Here is an 18,956-nt window from a genome sequence, read left to right on the forward strand (position 1 = left end):
CTGAACAGGGTACTTCCGTGGCCACTGCACCGTCAAAGCTTAGTATATCCGCATCGTTTGTATTCCGTCAACAGTGTACTTTCGAGGTCACTGCATCGTAGTTTCGCCGCTGTACCTTAAGCTGAGTATTCTGTTCAACTTTTCAAGCGGAATGCCGTCAAACTCCATATAAAAAAACTTCGGCGAAACGCTGGAGGAAATAAGGTGAAAAAGTAGTACTCTGTTTATAGTGAGGAAATTGGCAAAAAGAAATTTTAGTGGCAGCACTTGACTTCATTGTCGGCATCATTTTTGTTTTATTGGTATCAATGATTCGTTTTTACTTTTTTTTATAAATTTGTGTAAAAAATAACAATAAAACCATAAGTGCAGATAAAAAACGCCTTTTGGTAAGAAAATAAAAACAAAACACAACTGTCAAATGTCGCTCGATGAACAATTAAAGATTTCCGCGACTATTCCGAAAGCAGAATAGAATACCAACCCTTAGCTAAGCATTGTACTTTCGTGGTCACTGCACCGTAAAAGAGTAGTAAATCCACAACGTTTGTATTCCGTAAGCAGTGTACTTTCGAGGTCACTGCGCCATTATTCCGCTGGTGAGTCTTTGCGAAATAGTGTACTTTCGTGGTCACTGCACCGTAAAAGTTATGATAACCTTTGCCGATTGTCAGCGTTTAAAGTGTACTTTCGAGGTCATGCATTATAGTTCCGCGGGTGTGGCGAACCGAACAGTGTTTTTTTGTGGTGACTTCACCGGAATAGCATCGTAAGATCCGCGTCGTTTGAACCCCGTCAACAGTGCACTTTCGTGGTCACTGCATCGTACAAGCTATGTAGAACCTGATTCTCCCCTAAGTGCCAAGGTAAACAGTGTACTTTCGTGGTTAATGCACCAAAGAACTTTGTTTAACCCCCTCTGCCAACAGTCTAATTTCGAGGTTATACTATCGTTCCCCGCAACGTCACCACCTCGCTTGGTAGTACTGGAAGGTGGAGTACCGTTCCAGGTCTTCAACATCGTCGTCTAGTGCCGCCCAGCCATCGACTTATTCTGACCCTAGTTACAGCCATGATAGTGCCGGGCCTAGCCTCCACAGTTTGACCAGCCGTGAACGGAACATCTTTGGTCGAGAAGTACCGTCCCAGGTCTTCACCCACACGGCACAGCTGTTGTGGAGTCGGAGTACCGTTTCAGGTCTCCACCTACATCAACCACCCACTGCATGATTTGCCCCGTATTTCCGAGTGCCGCTCCAGGCCTCGTATTAGCTTTGTAATTTTTTTGTAGTTTATTTATTTACACCCGCACAACAAGAATATAAAATTCTTATAATTAAAGTGCGGGTAATATCTCCAACAATTGTACATAGTAAACACTTAAAACTAAGAATGTATAGCTATACAATACATCACAGATTTTGAATGAATAACTTACTAACGGAAAAAACTAACATTTGTGGCTTTGTAGATTTGAATTTAAAAGAAAAAAAAAACAAAAGTGAATTTATCAATTAAAGAGGAATTACTTAGTTGATCCGAAAAAAAAGAAATTAAGGTAAGTATAAAAGAATAAAAATAAATACAATATATAAATGAGTCTTAACATTCATCAACTTAATGCAGTAAAATGTTTCCAAAGTCTGGTTTTAAATGTTGCCGAGTTACTGAGTAATTGCAGATAGTTAGGAAGTGAATTCCAGGGACGTACAGCGAAAATGAACATATGCCATTCAGAAACAAGCCTCTGATACATTTTGGGAATGATTTTTTTACCTCTAGTAGATCTGGCGAAATCAATAAATCCATACTGATATTGTGGTGCCTGAGTGTAGATCAGTTTATGCAGGAAAGTAAGCGATCTCAGGTACAACAAGTGCTGTAAGGAGACGCCATACAGAGATAAAGAGTATTCAGAGATGGAATCGCGCCGTCTCAAGCCAAATACATAACGTGTAACGCTATTAAAATTGGTGTTTAGCTTACGTCTACTTACCGAGTCGCAATTAGCAAATAACTCACAGCCGTAGAGAATGCCAGGAACAAGATAAGTCTTTGCCAAGAGAGACCTAACCCGCAGAGGAGTAACCGACTGAGTGGCCCAGAGAGCACGCAATTTTGAATATCCCTGACCAACGACAGAGTCGCCCAAGTTCTTTACATGAGGAACGATTTCCAATCTAGAGTCGTTAATGAATATACTGACATCACATGAAAAACTATACAGCCTGTTTCTGATAACCACACACTTGGACTTTACAGGGTTGCGACACAGGCCATTGGCTTTCGCCCACGTGCTGACTCTTGACAGATCATGATTAAGCAGACGTATGTTTTCAGCAATCTCATCCCTCGGACTGCCGATATATATTTGTACATCGTCAGCGTACATATGTACCTCACAATAAGACAATTGACCCGCCAAGTCGTTACTATACAATGAAAAGAGAAGAGGACCCAGAATTGATCCCTGAAGGACACCTTTTAAAACAAGCAGAGGTGCCGATAGAGAAGACTTATAACTGACGGACTGAGTGCGGTGTGACAGGTACGACAAAATAAGACCAACGGACGTTGAAGAAAAATTGTAAATGTGTCTCATCTTATCACATAACAAGGAATGATCCACCGTGTCAAATGCCTTAGAATGGTCAAGAAGAACAGGGGAATTTATCTTGTCATTCTCCAAATTGACCCTGATCCTCTCAGTGACCTCTGCCAAGGCAGTTACGCAGCTGTGGTTAGGTCGAAACCCGGACTGTCTCACATATAACAAAGAGTTCTCGTTGACAAAAGACGACATTTGCAAATACAACAATTTCTCAAAGACCTTTGACAAGTAACAAAGAATCGCAATTGGTCTATATTCCTTGGAATTTTTAGGCAGTGGGGTGACTTTGGCATGTTTCCATGCTAATGGAAAGTAACTCGTGATCAAAATCCTATTGAAAACATAGGTTACATGAGGAAAATTAAGGGGGAGCAAGAGTCTTACAAATCTAGGATCAATGCCATCAGATCCGACAGCGTTAGACTTTACAGTCGCGACGCACTCAAGGACATCGGTGGGACCAATACAGCTGAAGCCAAAACCAGAGTCGTCATCGAGGGAGGGGGAGATATTGAAGACATAGAAATTGGGTATCAACTGGGATCTGTGGGACATTAACAAAGGCATCGTTAAGCCCATTGATGTCCAAGTTTGTTGAACATCTATTAGTATCTTTCCCAATTTCTATGTCTCGAATAACCTTCCACGTTCTCTTGGAGCCTATTGCAGAAGTAAAGCGTCTGTAATAGTAGTCTTTCTTCGCTATCTTAATCAACTTATTGACGTGGTCTCTTGCTGAGCGAAAGGCATCATGTAACTCAGGCGTCCTGAAACGTCTCCACCTACGATGCGACATATTCCTCACGTGAATAGCCGAACGAATATCCCGGGAGAACCACGGTTTCGATCTGGAGGACACTTCTCTAGTCTTGAGTGGAACCGTAAGTTCCTGTAGGTCACGGATATTCCTCTGTAGAAAGTCAGTTTGTTCATCGACAGTTTCCATACGAAATATCAGATCCCAGTCGATGAGCACAGCACTCGAAAGCAAAAAATCATGGTCGAGACGGGAAAAGTCTCTATATGAATAAATTTCCCTAGTCCTGGTGAGCACAAATTCATAACATAAAAAGATCAAGTCATGGTTCGAAAAACATGAGGCTGACAATTGGTCGTATAGGAGGACTTTAGAAATGTCACTAACAAAGTACAGATCGAGAAGCGTGCTGGAGGATGCGGAAAATGCGTGGGCATTGTTGAATTGACACGCAAAACCCCCAAGGAAGACATTTCAAACGTTAAGCCCGTGTCCTGTAAAACGTTAGAGTTGAAGTCCCCAGCAACCACAATGTCTGAGTAAGCAAGAGAGAGAGGTTCAAGGACAGAAAAAAAATTTCGCGTATCCGTACGGTTGTTCGGTCTATAAACGCACCCCACTAGGAGCTTGGTATCGGCAGCAGACACCTCAACAAAAACATACTCAATTGGGCCACCTGGGTTAGACTTTGTACATAACTGAGTATCCAGGTAGTTTCTCCCATATGCCCCCACGACGCAATCTATCAGCTCTATGCACGCTATATCCTGAACGATCAATAAACGCATTAGGTGTTGACTGATTCAGCCACGTCTCCGATACAAACACTATATCAATATCAGAGTTCTCAAAAATCATCTTGTGTTCGTCAAGCTTGTTATTCAGGCTTTGGGCATTAATATGACAGATATTTAATCCCTTATGTTGCCTAGACAATATCCTGATCATATTCGCCGTTGTATCTCTAGTATTAGTTGTAGCAGTCATATTTAAAGAAGTAAAAAGATTTAATTAAATCCTCCGTAACTCGGAAGATGATAAATGTTATGGGTGAAGATAAATTAATTTTGATGAATGATTAGATACTATAATAAAAATGTAAGAAATACATGGCAAAAGAACTAAATATAGGAAAAAAGCATCAGAATTTTTAATGCATACCGGAACGTCGCTGGGATCACGCTTCACATACACTAGTCCTTTGAAAGTATAGGCTGAGTGTAAAAGTTTCTTTCTTTTTAGGAAGAGGGCATCTTGTAAGATTCTATAGTTTGAATTCGAAATGTTTTCATTTATATAGAACTGACAAGTTGAGTCAAATCCAATCAGGTTGAGATATAAGGTGGTATTGTTTCTCTTCCGAAATTCAGATAGTCCTTTCAAAAGGAAATTTTTGTCATACGGAGACATCAATGTAGCAATAATTACTCCATCCGGTGAATTTCTTTCTTTAGTGTTGTTTCTGTTTCTTAGCCGGTGCATAGATTTGAGTTTTGGATTCGGAATATTACAGCTTGTGCAGAATTTTCTGAAAATGTTGTTTAGGTTTTCATTGACGTAAGGCTTGCAGTTTGATCTCTTTTAATTCCATTTTGAGCACATCGATTTCACATACTGCAGTCTCTAGACTCTATCACTGATATCAGCAATGTCTGCACGTAACTCGCATAATCTTTTGTCCAGTTCATTAAAGATTCGATTTTCAGATTCTTTTAACAATGATTTCATACGATCTTCGATTCTATCGCTTAGCTTCTCAAAACGGTTATCCAATATCTGCATCAAGCGAAGTGGAGAGTCAGAGAACCTTGGTGTCTTTGTGATGTTACCAACCAATGTGCGGTGTAACACGCTATCACGGTTCCTCTTGACTGCCTTGGAATTCAAGCTGATGCTTTCATTAGGGTCGAGGGGCCGTGCAAAATCGGTTGGATTCGAAGATTGGGATGGCATTGTTGGGGTATTCATCTTTCTTTTTTTTTTCTCGGTGTAAGTATTGAGTACAATGAAGAAAGTTGTTCTTATTGGTGTTGAGCAATTCCGTGATAGGTGTTACCAGGTTTGAGTTTTAATTATAAAGACCCAACAACACAACCGAACGATAAGAGGTGAACAATACTTTAGCTTTGAGCCACTGTAGAATTTAAATTTTACGGTCAAATTTACTATTGTGAATTATGTTTAAGCGACTTCGCAATTTATATTTGACATTTCGCTTGACACTTCTCTTTTACTCTCACAGTCAGTTCTCTAATGTGTTTTAGCTTCTCACTCGTTGTTCTCGTAATGTTACTTGTTTGTAATTTCTGCTTTGCTTTTTCTTTAACACAAAAATAAATTGCAAATGTTTGTAACACATAACACTTAATGTTCCAACCTGTGTGGTGCTCATAGCTATCCCGTGCCGGGAACACGTTTTTTTGCTCTAAGTGTGTTAAAACCGAAAATGTGTTGAATTCTTAGAACACTGAGAGACAATATGTAGGTACAAAGGAGTGTGCTAAGCATGAGGTTGGGATTCACAGGAAAGGCAATTGTTGGTAAAGTCTGTGAACCTCCCTACGGAGGGCTGAGTGGGAGGTCTGTCCAACAAAGGCCTCATCTCACAGACGATATCCCTTTTGTGGTGTTTGATTGTAGTGTTGTTTTGTTTAAAAATCTTTTTTATGTTATGCCTCGGGTTAGGTCTCGGCGGGTTAAGAACCGTCTTATGCCGTGGCCCTCCGGCAAGGCCAGTACTAATCCTGTATGGGGACATAACATGTTCAAGGAAAAACTGATGCTGGCTAATTACACGGCATGTAGATGTCTTATGAGATGCCACTTTTCGTATTTATATGTAATTGAAAATATTTGTCTAAATTGTCAATTTACATACGATTCACATAACCTAAAAGTTTGAGCAAAATCTGATGTGACATGTCATAAGACAACTACATGCCGTGTAATAGAGCCTTAAGGGTGATTCGCCAAATTGAAGGTATTGACCTCTTCTTTGATATGGCAATCGCACTTTTTTGTACGAAGTCTATTCTTGGTCTCTAGTCTGGAGTCAGTGTCCTGCCTCCCAGTTTGTAAGCAGAAATCTGGAAACATTGTTCAGGGAAAACTGATTCCTTCTAATTGTGATAAGTCAAATTGAACCTTTTGGCGTGCCATTCGCATTTTTGTACGAAGTCCATTCCTGGTCTCTGGGATGGAATCAGTGTCCTGCCCTTTAGTTTCTAAACAGAAATCTGGATACTTGGTTCAATTAAAAACTGATTCTAGATATGTGCGATACGGCAACTTGAAGGTATTGATCTCCTATTTGACCTGGCGTTCGCTCTCTTGTCTACGAAATCCGCTCCCGCCCATTGTAGATGAGATTCTAAGTTCAGATATATTCTGCTAAGCCAACCCCAGAGGCCTTTCTACGCTTTTATTCGGATTTGGCTTAAATTCTAGTCAGAAATGTCACAATGAAGACTACTATGGTCTCCAACATTCAATTTAATTATGGTTCAAATCGTACAATAACTTGATATAACTCCAATAGAATAGCAAATCTCATCCATTATCCTCTGTTTGCCTAAAAAGAGATGCGGTCCATGGTGGATATTGGATCAGGTATATCAATATTTTCATGTGCGCCTACGAAATTTTGATAGAACCTACCTTATGTAAAATATTCCAACGATATCAAAAATCCTACCCACAGATTTTTAGTTTAGGCATATACGGCCGTTCAAAGTTGAAAGTTGGAAGGATAAAGGTTAGGTTTAAAAAGAGTGTGCGGACTTTAATCTGCACCATGCCACTAAGGACATACACCTAAACCAGTAATCGGCTTGTTGTGTGCTCTAAATACCAAAAAATTAACCTCGAAAAAGAAGATCTAAGTTAGGAATTCGGTGCTACTTTATGGTTGGTACTATGTTCTTTTTTCGCAACATTTTTTCGTCATTACTTTTTCTAAATAATAGATTTTGATTTTTCATGCGTAATAATTGTTAAAGTTGTGAGAAAGCTGGTTAAATCATAAATTTGTAAAAACAGTTTAATTTGGGGTTGCTTTCATTCGACTGACAATAAAAACAGTTTCTTTATGTTTTTATCAGAATAGAAAAAAAATTGGAAAAAAATGGAAAAAAATTACATATGCTATTTTGAAAAATGATTTTTTTATGTTAGTTTCATTTGTATTACACGACATGTAAGACAGTCTTTACAAAACCTTTAATTGTTCTCCATACCACGCCCCTAAATTGGTTCATGTCTGGTATTGTGTCCCCACCTAAGTACTTGTGTCTTTTAGCCGCGAAAGCCAGGCAATGACATAGGAAATGCTCCAACGTCTGATCATCTTCCCCACTACACAAGCTATGATACCAAAAGTTTTACTGACCTCCCTCCTTTCAGTAATAGCCTCGTCCTCTCACGATCCGGATCACCCCATAGGATTGTCGCCTTCCTACCGACGGTTTCGCTGTTCCACATTCGTCGCCCAAGCCCGAAAAGCTTCGGGTTAACCAAGTTTATTGACGGCAGTCTTCTGGCCTTCACCGCCAGACTGTCTTGGTTATTATTGCCCTTATGCCCATTTTACTATCCGTAAAAATTTTCACACTCGTCGTCCTCGCGTTAGCACCACCTCACGGATTCCGTATGGAAGGATATACTTAATAAGTGTAGAATTAACAAAATAAAAATAATTTTTTTGAGCTTCCCATGTAAATCACTATTTAACAAGTACCCATTTTTCACTATTTTTTAACTTTGGTGGAGAATAAAAAAAAACCCAAATAACTCACGACATATTTTCAAAATATGGCGTATATCCTTCCGTATGGAAGGATATACTTAATAAGTGTAAAATTAACAAAATAAAAATTATTTTTTTGAGCTTCCCCATGTAAAACACTATTTAAAAAGAACCCATTTTTCACTTTTTTTAACTTTGATGGAGAATAAAAAATATACCCCAAATAACCCCCGCCATATTTTCAAAAATTGCTCTTCGAATGCCCCTTAACATAGTTCAAAAAATTTTGGCTGTCCGTGGTTGCCCCAATTTTTTAGAGGCAAACATGTAAATACGTACATAGTTCTAGTGTTTGGAGGACATGCCCCACAGTATATCTACACGAAACATGACATAGTGTATGTGGAGATGGTTGCCAATAATTATGCAAAATTCGGAGACCCTAGTAGGTCCAGGGGCTGACATAGGGTGTGCATGTAGGTCACCTCTAGCATTTCAAATTATAAAGTGCTGCCAAGTAGGCAAAAAACAAGCATAAATGTCTGGATTATCTACAACTTTTTATGAGACTTTGGAGTTAGTTTTTTTTTTCAATTTCCGTCAAGGTATCATTGGCATTTTTGAATTAGTGGCACTATTTCCTCTGATTGTACCACTGGAAAGGTTACAAAGTTTTCCGAAAAGTAAAATAATTGATAAAGATTGCCCCTTTCCTATTAAAAGTTATACGCTTCACAACTTAACATTTCCGAAAAATGTTGGCTTAGTAGATGTTGACAGTAGATGATGGACCCTCCGCTGAACTGTTCGTCCGTACATGTATGTCTATTTGTTGGTGAGTATGTGTATATTTCTCTTTTTTTTTCTCTTGCTTGTTGTATCTATATTTGTATTATTTTCTTAACCCTCTCAGGCCCGAATTAAAATGCACGGGCCTAAATTTTTTTTATGCGCCATATATGTTAGTCTTGACTCACACATGAACTGATAAAAAATTCAAAGTCCTTGGTATACTGGTTCATCAGTTACGGGATGTTGCCTATGGGCAACATTTGGCAATATCAGTAAATTTCAAGAAAATATGTATTTTTTTATTATTTTTTTATTGAAATTCAAGTATGAAAAAATACAAAACAATTTTTTTGTGGATTACAGCACAAATATACGTTGCATTTACTACACTTGGAGCGCGGATAACCAGTGTGGCGTAGCCTGCATCTACCTTTTGCTCCCCATTCTACCCAGTGACCAATATTGTCAAATCGTTTGGATTTAGGAGGTTCGGCAACATATGCTCTTTTGTGGGAACTTGATTCCGAGGCCTTCGAAAGAACTGGCGATGATGGAGCCGATGGTATAGAACCTAGTGATGAAGGAGTTGACTTCATCGTTAAAAGAAGCGATGTTGGGCGACTCCTTTTCCTTGGCAAAACAGCTGTTTGAGTTACGTTCAAAAGCTCGTTAGCAATGTCCAACTGGAATTTTATTAGTGGCATATGCTTTACTTCTCCGTTTGTATATTTGAGGTCTCTGCGATACAACAGCCAACTATTTACTATACAAGCATTAAAACACCAGTATACTATGCGCATATACCATTTGTTTGAGCGGTGGTTGATTTGGTATAATTCCATCAACATGTCAGCAAGATCAACCCCACCCATATGTTTGTTATAGCATTCGACTATCTCTTGCACTCACTCATGGGGTTTTTACCTATATAGTTGGAAAATTGTTTAATTTTGTCAAATCTATGTCTTGGCAATGCATTTCCAACTGCCGCCAATTTGAAATTTTCTGCTCATGCCATTCGATATGTTGGAATATTGACTACAGCAAGGTATAGCAATATACCAACATATATTTTTATTTCAGACACATACATTTTAGTTCAGTTCCATTAGTTTGTACCGCATACAAATTTGATTCGTCACAAATCTTCTGCCAAACTTCATCTATAAATAACTGGAAGAAATATTCGATTGGTTGTTTCACTTCATTGCTGAGCACTTCGCTTTTCCAAGTGGTATTACAATCCGCAAACTCTTGACTCCTCCTCCTCAAACTTTCCAAATCAATTTTCTCCATCATCTCCTGTAAAACCTCTCTATTTTCAGATCCTGCTTCGTCATTTTCACGGCTAATTAGTTCCTCAATTAGATTAACTTCCATATTTTCGCCACCATCAATAACATTTTTTAGCGTTTCTTCGATGATTTTTCGAAATTTACAGTTTTTTCCACTTCTTCTTCATTTTCCTCATCCTCAGAATCATTCCAGTCAAAATTAGTAATTTTTTCAATTTCTGCCTGTGTTAAACCTTTTGGACGCATCTAAATATGTTTTTATACATAAAGAAATGTAGACTGATCAGAAATTACCACACTTGACCAATGTTGCCTAAAAGCACTTTTACAAAAATATTATAAACAAACTAAACACTTATTTTATAATTTTTATTTTTAAAATAACTCACTTACCTTTATTTATTTATATTCTGCACGTGGTTTTATAATAAAAGAATTATTTTAATGTTTTTTTATATTATTTTTTAATAAACACTTTTTTCGCTAAGCGATTTCACAATCGGCTTGCCTTAATTGGGCAAAAAAACCCTCTATTCCTAAACCACCAAAGCTACCTACAAATGGCTCACCCTAGGAGTTTCGGGCACCTTTCCTACCAAAGCTGGAAAAGGTACTTAACAAAAGACAATGCGCAATTGTTCTGCCTAACCACTTTCATTAAAACCTTCTTTTTTTCTTTCACACAAATATAGAGCACTGAAACAAAAGGCAGTTAGGTCTGGAGTCTGTCTGTCCAAAGTTAAAAAGGTGATAAACCGTCCGCATAGGGTTCTTTACATGGGCATGTCGATGTGAGCATGCCAGTTTTCTGCGCCTCCCACGATGACTGGAGCGGTGATAGTGACGTGCTGGATGACCGTTCGCGTGCTTATTTGTTTTTTTTTTTTAATAATGTTTGTATTTTGTAGGTTTAAATGGCTTTTAGTTGAAGACTTTAGTTCCTTTTTTCTTCTTTTAATTAGTTTGTAACGAATATATCTTTACTTTAGCTTGTAAGACATTAGTTTATCTTTGTTTTTATTTAGTTTGTAGTTTGCGCTCACAATAGAACTGAAATACCACAGTTTTTTTTTCTTTTGCAGATTTTTGGTTTGTACGACAAATTGTTTTTTCACAAGGGGTTTTTTTTTCTTCGACCCTCACATTTTATTGAGGGGCTATTGCCCTTTCACCAAATTGAGATTTAAGGCACAACAAAATTCGATAAAATAAAATAATATATAAATAATACCATACCAAATAATAAAATAAAATAAATAATACCACTTCGCCAGAAAAAAAAACTTCTCTCGTACCACAATGTTTGGTATACTTTCCACGCAACTTCGACGTCCAGTCAGCTCCAATATTCAAACCAAAGAGATCGGGAAAAACCCAGGAAACCGGCCATCTTCCCAAAATTTCCTGGCATGGCCTTTCCTTTCTCTTTTTCACCCATTTCTCCATATTTGTCCCCAAGCGGCCTGACGTGCCTAGAGTTAAATATTGTGCCAGTTGTTTCGGCCGAGTTGCCAACTAAATAAGCATGTCATTCACAACAGCATCAATATGGGGCCCTACTCACGCCATGCCATCGCGCACACAACAGCATTAATAACTTACTTTTGATCCGTGGTTCTCATTTTTGCTTCTAATAAAATACCATCTACCTTTTCAGCATTAAGAATTATTCCAGGTTATGAAAGCTCGCTTTTTTGCTAATACATTCCCAGTTACTGCATAGATTCTCCTGAAACCAAAATTTTTTTGACGATTTTGCATAATTTAAAAGTGTAAAAGATTCCTTGCTTAGGAAATCGTTAACATAGACAGTTTTTGTTGTTCCATTATCCTTACGTTTCGGTTTAGCCGACATCATATTCCTCTTTGATTGTGGCGAGTTAAATTCAAAGACAATGGTTTGAATTTTGACGTTTGATTTACGCTTTAAATAATATGCATCGTCAATTTCTTCCTCCTTGATAACTACACCAGCTTGATTTATAACAGATGTAACTGCTTCCAAAAGCTCTAGATTTGGCATCATTTACCACTCCGGTTACTAGACAATCGTTTTTAACGCGATAATCGTAAAGAAATCTCACAGTATTTTGACATTCATTAACCTCTCTTCTTAAATTTTTATTCTCCTTGTGCAACTTCCAGTTTATTTTTGTATTCCGCTATACCTTTTATAATACTGTCCAAATGTTTTGATATAAAATTTGCGGAGTCTTGTAGCGTACCAAGCTGTGATTTTACTTTATTTAGTTCATTCTCAATGTTTCCGTCACTTTCGTCGCAAAGATGACATAAGAACTATTTGCTCTCGTTTTTCATCAAATGTTCATACTGTCGTTTATCAATATTTGTACAGAGAGCATGAGATATTTTTGGGCATTTATCACACTCTTTTTTATTTCCATCATGCACTGTCCACAATAGTTTCATTTTCAATGCTTCGCATAGACGACAGCAAACATCGATTTATAATTTTTGCCGAATTTTAAAATGTTTCGCTAATAAAGTACATATATGCTGTAAATAATCAATTATATTTGCAAATATTTTTTTTTCATGTTGCATGGAGCTATTAAAACACACAATTTCATTCATAATTGCAAGAAAAAATTCACCAATGCCTATTATGTCACCCTGGAACGCAAAGCAAATTTCATTTGAGCTGCGTACATGCAAATGAAATTCCCGAAATCGGTACCGGTAGCTGAAATTTTCGTTTAGGATATGTGAAAGCATTTCTTGTGGTAACGAAAATTTCGCCAGAGGTGCATACTGCGTTTAAGAACAAGTGAAGTGTCGAACACAACGGCAAGCACGAAAAACACCAAAAATAAGAAACTTGATCAGAGCATGATTTATTCATTTACAGGTAGTGGCAGTTGTCCAACAATAAAATATTGAGTGCACTATCTGTCAAAATCAGTGATTAGTGCAACTTTGAATTTGAGTATGCTACAAGTTCGCGCAATTTTTCGTTGTTTTTGTGAGTTATGGTTCGTAACTATAATACACACACATCTAAAGCTCGTTGACAGATACTTTACTTCGCGAGAAAAAATTGTACTCAGTTGTATACGGTACACTACCTGTAATTATGTCGTGGATTAGAGCACTCTCAAAAACCTGACTTTATTCGAATAGGGTTGCCAACACTTAAGTTGTATTTTTGAGCTTATCATAAATCCAAATTGCAAAATTGTTAATCAATAAAACAAATTTCTTTTATAGGTCCGATTTCAGCAAATTTTTTAATTGAATGTCAAATTTCTTAATTGAGCATAGTTTTTCATTTCTTTTTGGTTAACTATAATGCACACACACAACCAAAACTAGTTGACAGATAGTTCACTTGGCGAAAAAAAATTGTACTCAGCTGTTTGCTGTATGCTACCTGGTCATTTTATTATAAGTGCAAGGACTTTTATCTGAAGGTTTGCGTGCGTGACGCCCTTTGCGAAAAATAAACAAACATTATTTTTCAAATACCGATTTTAAATTTTTTGACGAATTTCTGGAAATAAGCAGATATCATAAAGGTTTCTTATTATTGTATACATTTTCCTACAATTTTATAGTATGTAAAACCCGTCATATAAAGTAAAAATTAACGTGGAATGCAAAAATTAAATGTAGGTTTTTATTCAGAAGATGAAATAGGACTCGGAAAAATTTCATTCCTTGCAGATTGCAATGTTTAAACAATGGAAATATATAAAAAAAAAATTTAAAACACCAAACGGAAGACAAGTTGCATGTGGTATAGGTATCAATACCAATACACAAAAAAGCACTGACAGCGCAGCCGTTGGCTAATCGCAGTAAAAAACAAATGAGTTAAGGCTGGTAATACGTTCTTTTTTACGGAAAAATTTTCGAAAATCGCGTTTATTTTATTTTTTTATTTATTTTCCGTAAGAAAATGACTTGTTGCACAGCTGATGTGGTTTTGCTCTCAATGGGCATCCCGAAATGTAAATTTTCCCTAGATGAAAAAACAAGTTATGACGAAACGAACATATTTCGGCAAATTTTTCCGTTATTTTTTATATGGAGTTTCAACGAGAAAACCGAATATAGTACCGGCCTTTAGGCAACTTATGTTTTTGTATGTTTTCAAAAGGTGATCTCCATGTCTTATTTGTACAAGAACATAACCATTTGGTAAAATCGAAGAAATTTGTGTGCGTGTCTATATACGTGTTGAAAAATGTGCGTAAATGAGCAGAGAATAAAAAAAAGTAAAAAAGAAGATAACCAGAAAGCGAGTGGTCTAACGCTGATCGAGTGAGTTCACCTTTTTGAAATTCAGTAACAAAATACAAACACAAGTTGTCCAACTCATTTGTTTTGTACTGCGATTAGCCAACGGCTACGCTGTCAGTGATTTTTTTGTGTATAGGTAGTGATAACTACACCACATGCGACGTGTCTTCAGTTTGGTTTGCTTTAATTAATTTTATTTTAAAATATTTCCATCGTTTAAACATTGCAATCTGCAAGGAATGCAATTTTTCCGAGTCCTCTTTCATCTTCTGAATAAATATCTGCATTTAATTTTTGCATTCCATGTTAATTTTTACTTTATATAACGGGTTTTACATACTATAAAGTTGTAGAAAAATATATACAATAATAAGAAACCTTTATGATATTTCCTTATTTCCAGAAATTCGTCAAAAAATTTAAAATCGTCATTTGAAAAATAATATTAGTTTATTTTTCGAAAAGGGCGTCACGCACGCAAACCTTCAGATAAAAGTCCTTGCACTTATAATATAATGAAATCGACTATCTGTCATGGAGTTTTGGTTTTGTGTGTGCACTATAGATAACCAAAAAGAAATGAAAAACTATGCTCAATTAAGAAATTTGACATTCAATTAAAAAAATTTGCCGAAATCGGACGTGTAAAGAAGTTTGTGTTATTGTTTAACAATTTCGCAAATTAGATTTATGATAAGCTCAAAATCCAATTAAAGTGTTGGCAACCCTTTCCGAATAAAGTCACGTTTTTGAGAGTGCTCTGATCAATCTTTTTATTTTCGTTGTTTATCGTGCTTGCAGTTGCGTTAGACACTTCATTTGTTCTTAAACGCAGTATGCACCTCTGGCGAAATTTTCGTTACCATAAAAAAAACATTAACATATCCTAAATGAAATTTTCGTTGCCGGTACCGATATAGGATATTTCGTTTGCAGTCCAAATTAAATTTTCATTGGAGAATAAAAATCTATGGAGAGAGGTTAAGAATTTCAAAATACTGTCAGATGATTATTGTGAGATTTCTTAATTATTATCGTTGTGGTAAAATTTAGCTCATCAAAATCAAAGAGGTATAGGTGTCGGCCAAACCGAAACGTAAGGATACCATAACAACAAAAACTGTCTATGTTAACGATTTCCTAAGCAAGGAATCTTTTACAATTTTAAATTATGCAAAATTGTAAAAAAAACGTTCGTTTCAGCAAAATTTATGCAAAAAAATTAGAACAAAGGATCGGAAGTAAGTTATGAATGCAGATGATGATCCAGATGAGAGCTGTTAGAAGCAAAAATTAGAACAAAGGATCGGAAGTAAGTTATGAATGCAGATGATGATCCAGATGAGAGCTAAAATGTGTTGAAGGCAGAATATTTGTCATCATTAAAACATTTTCTGTACTAATTTACTATTACTGATTATAATTAAATATAAATATATAAATGAATTATTCACACCAATTTAAAAAAATATATTAATAAATTTGTTAAATTTAAAACAATGTTGGCAAGTTTATCCTATTTGCCCGATGTAATTTGTATACAAGAGACCTGACCTGAATCGCCACTACTACAACAGTAGGTAAAGTTGAAGTTAACAAATTCATATTAATTATGTATGAACAGTTAATTTTTTTTTTAGGGTCGTCAATTAATTATATTTTAACGAAAATGTAATTGATATGGATCCTATATAACCCTTTGTATATTATGAAGGTTGTTGCACTTCCGCATTTCTTGTGTGTAGTAGAGTGTGGAGGATATGTTTATTGATAAGTGTAATTTAATCTATTTGAGTTGTCAATTATGGTATTATAAAAATGCATTGAATGTGACCTTCACTGTATACTATGAAGGCTGTGTGTTTTGCGCATTTGTTGAGTTGTTATAAAATTGTCATTGTTATGGATGCCACGTAAACTTTTTATTCTATGATTGGTTCTCATTGTGCATTGATTTTCATTGTGCTTGGTTATAGTCCATTTGTGTTTAGGATTAGACATTTATGTTTTCACTTAAAAGTTAGCCGTAGTATCGATCCTTATTGTAAGCTCCAACACACACATCGTCGTATGGGGGTTCAGCCCTTGGGTAAACTGCTATTAAAATTAGGAACTTGTGTTTTAAAATATTTGGATAATTGTTTTTAATAGGCCCTTTAATATCAGGTTGATGTTAAATTAACTTATATGTAGGATTGATCTTCATTGTGCTTGGTCTTCTCCACTTTTTAGGACATGGGAGTGAATTGGTTGAAGGAACTTGGTCACCGAATGGCCATGGGAATTGGAAAATGTGTAACAAAGCAAAAATGCGTAATAAAGGAAAAAATAATTTACCAAAACCAGTTAGTCAAGTCGCTCTGAGGAGCATTCATCCAGAAAATAATTGAAACAAACCACCATATTTTTTATTAGATATTTATTAGAGGAAGAAAGAATAGCAATGGAAAATCTCAATATCTGAGGAGCTGACTCAACCGGCGGTATAATGTGAAAAAATTCCCGAAAGAGGAATTATAAATCCATTGTCCCCACCTCAGCAGAAAGACGGACATCTCGTTATAATAGAACAAAACAACAGCCAGGCACAACAGATGGAAAACCCTGTAGTGCAATCTATGGCGGATCAAGTTCGAAAGCAAAGTAGGGAAGAACCATTTGACGCTAGCCTTATATCAAATATACAAGCATATGCCGCTATATATCCTAACATTTATTATCTCCTGTTTTAAGAGTTAACACAAAATTTTAATTAACAAAATATGTTAATGAAAAGGGGAATAGATATATAAATATATATGTATGAAGAGATGATTCATTGAGATTTTTGAAATGGTAAAGTTGGATAGAAAATGAAAAGAATAAAAAGAGGAAACCTTACAAGCTTAACTTTTAATCCGCTGCATGGGAAAACTGCATTCAACTAGGCTTGGTAGGGATAAATTTCATGTGCATTCAGGTAGAGATGAATACTTCTAATATGATGTTTGAATGATACTGAGTTCTTACTGGCATCAGTAAATAATAGGTTTAAAAATTCGAAATGTATCAGGAATGGATTCCAAATTTGAAATTTAATCGAAAACATTGGAATCTCAATTTAAGTTTTATCTAAAGGCTGGTACTATATTCGTTTTTCGCGATGAAACTCCATATAAAAAACAAACGGAAAATTTTGCCGAAATGTGTTCGTTTCGTCATAACTGTTTTTTTCATCTAGGGAAAATTTACATTTCGGGACGCTCATTGAGAGCACAACCACAGTCTCTGTGCAACAAGCCATTTACTTACGCAAAAGAATCGCGATCGACAAACTTTTAATTGTTAGTGTTAGTGATTTGCTTACATGTATCTACTCTGGGTGGAAAAAAATAAAGTGTTTGTGGGTGCATAAATAAGAAAGTATTTTTTTTTTTCAAATACTCGAAAGAAAAATAAATATTTCTTTCAATCATTCTGTACGAAATAATATGGTTTGGAAAAATGTGTTGTGCTTTTGGTCTTGCAATTACAACAACAATATTTGGATAAATATGGATGATGCTGACAAAGGCTTTTGGAAAACCGTGCTTATTTGACAAAATCTAATAATTATTACAACTAAATGCTGCATTTGTCTCTTGTTTTGTGTTTCATTATTTATTAATTACGAAGGGATGGGTTTTGGTAGAAATTTCAACATACGTGCATTTCAGTGTTTGATGTCATTTTAATTTTTATATGTAAATGGCAACATTTTGGCCAAAGAAATCCAAAAAATCAAATGTGGTAACCTTGTCAAACCACCTAAAGAAAGATTTTCGAAATTTTTTTCTCAAAAAAGAACGTAGTACTCTATTTAAAGTGAAAAAAATTTAGTGGCAACGCTTGATATTATTCTTGGCATCATTTTTGTTTCATTGGTTTCAATGGTTCGTTTTTGTCTTTTTGATATTTTATTTATTTGCGAAAAAAATAGTCAAACCATAAGTGCAGATAAAAAACGTATTTTCGTATGAAAACAAAAACAATATATTGCTGTCAAATTCCACTCGCGGAACAATTAAAGATTTCCGCAACTTTTCCGAAAGCAGAATACAATACCAGCATTAACTCACCATCGAATAAACACGCAATTGCAAATTTTGCCCATGAACATTCCACTAAGGAACACTCCACAATGAGTGCAGCCCGATTCAAGTTTAAGCTCAATGATAAGGGCCTGTTTTTATATCCGAGTCCGAACGGCATGCCGCATTGCGACATCCCCTTGGAGAGAAGTTTATCATGGCATAGTACCTCACAAATGTTGCCAGCATTAGAAGGGGAAAACCAGCCCTGAAATATTTTTCTGAACCCAGGCGTTCAGCGACATAGGCGGACATGCTATCCTCTGCGCTACGGTGGCCTTGAATAAATACAGATTTGTTTTTTTATTCCTCCGAAGTACCTTTCCTAAAATTTTCGAGTTGATTTTTTTATTTTATAATAGTCATGTTCAGCGCTGCTTTATTT

The 18,956-nt window shown here is 36.2% G+C and overlaps 1 protein-coding gene across 12 annotated transcripts in view; it reads right to left on the reverse strand.

Moving 5' to 3' along the window:
* Positions 1-18,956, reverse strand: part of LOC106093487 (putative FERM domain-containing protein FRMD8P1) — a 251,624-nt gene that overhangs the window by 198,006 nt on the left and 34,662 nt on the right. The window lies entirely within an intron of this gene.

The sequence above is a fragment of the Stomoxys calcitrans genome, chromosome 2 (genome assembly GCF_963082655.1).
Source record: "Stomoxys calcitrans chromosome 2, idStoCalc2.1, whole genome shotgun sequence".
Lineage (NCBI taxonomy): Eukaryota > Metazoa > Arthropoda > Insecta > Diptera > Muscidae > Stomoxys > Stomoxys calcitrans.